Genomic DNA, 6395 nt, shown 5'->3' with positions numbered 1-6395 from the left:
AACTTCTGCAAACTCATAAAGGCCACAAGAGTAACTAGTGAGAGAGTACGGCCTCTTAAAGATCAACAAGGTCATCTATGTGCGGATTCACAAGAGATGGTTGAGATCCTAAATGAATATTTCTCATCAGTATTTACTGTTGAGAAAAGCATGGATGTTAGAGGACTAGAGGACATAAATGGTGATGACTTGAGGCGCGCACATATTACAGAGAAGGAGGTGCTGGAAGTCATAAAGTCCATCAAGGTAGGTAAATCCCCGGGACCTGATGAAGTGTATCCCAGGACATTGTGGAAGGCAGGGGAGGAAATTGCAGGTCCCCTAGCAGAGATATTTGAATCATCGATAGTCACAGGTGAGGTGCCTGAAGATTGGAGGGTAGCAAATGTTGTACCTTGGTTCAAAATGGGCTGCAGGGAACAGCCTGGGAACTACTGGCCGTTGAGCCTCACACCTGTGGTGGATGAGTTGTTGGAAGTTATTTTGAGAGACAGGATCTACAGGCATTTAGAGACGCAACAACTGATTCGGGACAGTCAGCATGGCTTTGTGAGTGGAAAGTCATGTCTCACAAATTTGATTGTGTTTTTAGAAATGGTAACCAAGAAGGTAGATGAGGACCGTGCAGCTGGTGTTGTCTACATGGACTTTAGCAAGGCCTTTGGCAAGGTACCGCATGGTAGATTGTTGCATAAGGTTAAAATTTCACGGTATCCAGGGTGGGGTACCTGAATGGATACAAAATTGGCTTGATGACAGAAGCCAGACGGTGGTTGTAGAGGGTTGTTTTTCAAACTGGAGGCCTGTGACCTGAGGTGTGGCTCAGGGATCGGTGCTGTGTCCTCTGATATTGATATTAATGATTTGAATGAAAATATAGGAGGCAAGGTTAGTAAGTTTCCAGATGTCACCAAGGTCGGTGGCATATTGGACAGTGGGGAAGGTTATCTCGGATTGCAAGGGGATCTTGATCAATTGGGCCAGTGGGCTGACGAATGGCAGATGGAGTTTAATTTGGATAAATGCCAGGCGATGCATTTTTGCAGATTGAACAAGGGCAGGACTTACTCAGTTAATCGTAGGGCGTTGGAGGGAGTTACAGAACAAAGAGAACGAGGAGTACAGGTTCATAGCTGCTTGAAAGTGCAGTCACATGTGGACAGAGTGATGAGGAAGGCATTCGGCATACTTGGTTTCATTGGTCAGAACATTGAATACAGGAGTTGTGACGTCTTGTTGAAGTTGTACAAGACATTGGTCAGGCCACACTTGGAATACTGTACAAGTTCTGGTCACCCTATTATAGAAAGGATATTATTAAAATAGAAAGAGTGCTGAAGAGATTCACTAGGATGCTACCAGGACTTGATGGTTTGAGTTATATGGAGAGACTGGATAGACTGGGACCTTTTTCTCTGGACCTTAGAAAAGTGATGCGTGATCTTATGGAGGTCTATAAAGTAATGAGGGACATTGATCAGCTTGATAGTCAATATCATTTCCCAAATATGGGGGAGTCTAAAACTAGAGGGCATAGGTTTAAGGTGAAAGGAGAGACATGCAAAAGGGTCCAGAGGGGCAATTGTTTCACACAGAACATAGAACATCGAACATAGAACTTTACAGCGCAGTACAGGCCGTTCGGCCCTCGATGTTGCACCGACTAGTGAAACCTATCTAAAGCCCATCTAACCTACAATATTCCAATATCATCCATATGTTTATCCAATAACCATTTGAATGCTCTTAATGTTGACGAGTCCACTACTGCTGCAGGCAGGGCATTCCACGCCCTTACTACTCTCTGAGTAAAGAACCTACCTCGAACATCTGTCCTATATCTCTCACCCCTCAATTTAAAGCTATGTCCCCTCGTGTTAGCCATCACCATCCAAGGAAAAAGGCTCTCACTATCCACCCTATCTAATCCTCTGATCATCATGTAAGCCTCTATTAAGTCACCTGTTAACCTCCTTCTCTCTAACGAAAACAACCTCAAGCCCCTCAGCCTTTCCTCATACGATTTTCCCACCATACCAGGCAACATCCTGGTAAATCTCCTCTGCACCCTTTCCAACACTTCCACATCCTTCCTATAATGCGGCGACCAGAACTGTACGCAATACTCCAAGTGCGGCCGCACCAGAGTTTTGTACAGTTGCAACATGACCTCCTGCCTGCGAAACTCAATCCCTCTCCCAATAAAAGGTAACACACCAAACGCCTTCTTAACAACCCTATCAACCTGGGTGCCAACTTTCAGGGATCTATGCACATGGACACCCAGATCCCTCTGTTCATCCTTACTACCAAGTATCTTACCATTAGCCCAGTACTCTGTATTCTTGTTACTCCTTCCAAACTGAATCACTTCGCAGGTTTCCGCATTAAACTCCATTTGCCACCTCTCAGCCCAGCTCTGCAGCTTATCTATGTCCCTCTGTAACCTGCCACTTCCCTCCGCACTGTCTACAACTCCACTTAGTGTCATCCGCAAATTTACTAACTCGTCCTTCTATGCCCTCATCCAGGTCATTAATAATAATGACAACAGCAGTGGCCCTAAAACAGATCCTTGCCGTACACCACTCGTAACGTAACTCCAGGATGAATATTTCCCATCAACCACCACCCTCTGTTTTCTTACAGCTAGCCAATTCCTGATCTAAACCACTAAATCACCCTCAATCCCATGTGTCCGTATTTTCTGCAACAGCTTACCATGGGGAATCTTATCAAACTCTTTGCTGAAATCCATATACACCACATCAACCGCTTTCCCCTCATCCACCTCTTTGGTCACCTTCTCAAAGAACTCAATAAGGTTTGTGAGGCACGACTTACCCTTCACAAAACCGTGCTGACTATCCCTAATCAAATTATTCCTTTCCAGGTGATTATGAATCCTATCTCTTATAATCGTTTCCAATACTTTGCCCACAACAGAAGTAAGGCTCACCGGTCTATAATTACCAGGGTTGTCTCTACTCCCCTTCTTGAACAAGGGGACAACATTTGCTATCCTCCAGTCTTCTGGCACTGTTCCAGTAGACAATGACGACCCAAAGATCAAAGCCAAAGGCTCTGCAATCTCCTCTCTAGGCCTCCCAGAGAATCCTAGGATAAATCCCATCCGGCCCAGGGGACTTGTCTATTTTTACCCTTTCCAGAATTGCTAACACCTCCTCCCTATGAACCTCAATCCCATCCAGTCCAACAGCCTGCATCTCAGTACTCCCCTCGACACTGTCCCTCTCCAGTGTGAATACCGACGAAAAATATTCATTTGGTGTCTCTTCTATCTCTTCAGACTCCACGCACAACTTCCCACTCCTGTCCTTGACTGGCCCTAAGCTTACTCTAAGATTGTGCAAACTCCGCACAAATAGTCACCTAAGACAGGAATCGAACCCGGGTCCCTGGCGCCTAGGGGTAGCAGTGGTAACCATTGTGCTACCATGCCGCCCCAATGACAATATGGCTGTAACATCGAGATTCGGATAATCGCGCACACTACCTCTCGCTATGAAGGCCAACATGCCAAGTGGGTAAGAAACACAGCACAGTGGCACAGTGTTTAGCACTGTGGCCGCACAGTGCCAGGGGCCCGGGGTTCGATTCCCCGCTTGAGTGACTGTGTGTGTGCAGTTTGTACATTATCCCTGTGTCTGCGTTGGTTTCTTCTGGGTTCTCTGGTTTCCTCCCACAGTCCGAAGTTATGAAGTTAGGTGGATTGGCCATGCTACATTGCCCCTTAGTGTCAAGGGGAATAGCTCGGGTAAATGCGTGGTTTTACGGGGATAGGGCCTGGATGGTATTGTGGTCGGTACAAAATCGATGGGCCGAATGGGCTCCTTCTGCACTGTAGGATTATATTATTCCATGAAACGAAATTAAATCATTAGCAAGAGGGGATATTGGGTCGGACGGCATAGAATCTGTGTGGTGGAGTTGAGGAATTGCAATTGGGAAAATGATCCGGATGGGAGTTATGAACAGGACCCCCAGCTGTCGTCAGTATGTCGGACAGAAAATAAGTCAGGAGATAAAAAAGGCATGGAAGAAAGGCAATATTACAGTGAGCATGGGGGATTTCAATATGCAGGTGGACTGGGAAAGTGAAGTTGGTAGCGGATCCGAAGATAAAAAAAATTGTGGAATGTTGATGCGATGTTTTTTTTTGGAGCAGGTTGTGCCAGAACAGGCACTTCTGTGTCTGGTAATGTGTAATGAGGCAATCTTGATCAGGGAACTTAAGTTGAAGGAACGCCTAAGGGGCATTGACAGCAATATGATTGAATTCACCTTTCAGTTTAAGGGGGAAACTTTGAAATCGGATAAAACGGTGCTACAATTGAGTAAAGGCAACTACAAGGCCGTAAGGGAGGAGCTGGCCAGATTTGCTTGGACAGGATGCCTAGCAGGAAAGACTGTGGAACAATCGTGGCAGAGATTTGGGGGGACAATTCAGAAGGCACATCATAAATGTATTGCAAGAAAGAGGAAGCATGTTAAGGGGACGACGAGGCCAGCATGGCTGACAAGGGAAGACAGCAATAGCATAAAAGCAAAGGAAAGAGAATACCGTGAGGCGAGAAATAGTGGGAAGCCAGAGGATTGGGAATCCTTTAAAGGCAAGCAGAGGACTACTAGAAAAAAAACCAAAAAGGGTGAAAAGATGAAATATGATGATAAGCTCGCTAGTAATATCAAAGAAAATTGCATGAGTTTTTTCTTAGATATATAAAAGGTAAGAGAGAGTCAGGGATAGACTTTGGACAGCTGGAGAAGTAGTAATCGGGGACAAAAAATGACAAAGGAACAGAATGGATACTTTGTTTCAGTCTTCACGTTGGAAGACACCAGTAACATGCCGAAACTTCAAGAAGGTCAGGGGGCAGAAGTAAATGTAATGGCCATCACTAAAGAGAAGGGAAAGCAAGGGAAGCTGAAAGGTCTGAAGGTGTATGAATCACCAGGATTGAATTGACTACACCCCAGGATCTGAAGTGGATAGCTGAGGAGATTGTGGAGGCATTGGTGATGATCATTCAGGGATAACTGGAGCCAGGGAAAGTCCAAGAGGACTGGGATAATTCTAATGTAACACCCCTTTTTGAGAAGGAAGAGAGGCAGAAGATGGGAAATTATAGGCCGGTTAGCCTAATCTCGGTGGTGGGTAAGATCTTGGAGTCCATTATTAAGGAGGAAATTGCGGACTACTTGGAAATGCATGGTAAAATAGGGCTGATTCAGCTTGGCTTCGTGAAGTGGAGGTCATGTCTGACAAATGTTTTTGAGTATTTTGAGGCGGGAATGAAGAAATTAGACAAAGGAGAGCCATTGGACGTGATTTATTTGGAGTTCCAGAAAGCCTTTGACAAGGTACCTTACATGAGGCTGCTAAATGAGCAAAAGCCAAATTTTATTGGAGGTAATGTACTGACATGGATAGAAGAGTGGCTGACAGTCATAAGGCAGAGAGTGGGGATAATGGGGTCCTAGGGTGACTGGTGGTGTTCCACAGAGGTCAGTGCTGTGACTCCAACTTTTCACGATATATATTAATGATCTGGAAGATGGAACTGAGGGCATGGTTGCTAAATTTGTGGATCACACAAAGATATGTAGAGGGACAGGGAGTGTTCAGGACATGGGGAGGCTGCAGAATGACTTGGATAGGATAGGAGAATGGGCAAAGAAGTAGAAGATGGAATACAACGTTGGAAAGTGTGAGATTAATCACATTAGCAGGAAGAAGAGAAGCATAGAAAATCTTCTCAATTGGGAAAGGCTTCCGAAATCTGTGCACAAGTGGACTTAGGAGTCCGAGCTCAGGACTCTCTGATTGTTAACATGCAGGTTCAGTTGGCAGTTGAGAAGGCAAATTCAACATTTGCATTCATTTCTACAGGGCTAGAATATAAGATGAGGGATGTGCTATTGAGGGTATATAGGGCTCTGGTCAGACTCTATTTGAAATCGTGTGAGCAGTTTTTGGCCCTATACCTTAGGAAGGATGCGCTGGCCTTGGAGGGGCACCAGGAGGTTCACAAGAATGATCGCAGGAATGAAGGGTTTTTCATATGAGGAGCGGTTGAAGAGTCTGCGCCTATACTCGATGGAGTTTAGAAGGATCTGGGGGGATCTCGTTGAAACTTACAGAATACTGAGAGGCCTGGTTAGAGTGAACGTGGAGAGAATGTTTCCAGTTGTGAGAGCGACGAGAACTCGAGGGCACAAAGTCAGAGTGAAGAGACGCTCCTTTAAAACTGAGAGAAGAAGGAATTTCCTCAGCTTGAGAGTGGTGAATCTGTGGAACTCATTGTCATAGAGGGCTGTGGCGGTCAGGTCACTGAGCGTCTTTAGGACAGAGATAGATAGGTTCTTGATGG

Source organism: Mustelus asterias, chromosome 30 (genome assembly GCF_964213995.1).
Source record: "Mustelus asterias chromosome 30, sMusAst1.hap1.1, whole genome shotgun sequence".
Classification (NCBI taxonomy): Eukaryota; Metazoa; Chordata; class Chondrichthyes; order Carcharhiniformes; family Triakidae; genus Mustelus; species Mustelus asterias.
The sequence above is the reverse complement of the archived record's forward strand: the minus strand, read 5'-3'. Positions refer to the sequence as shown.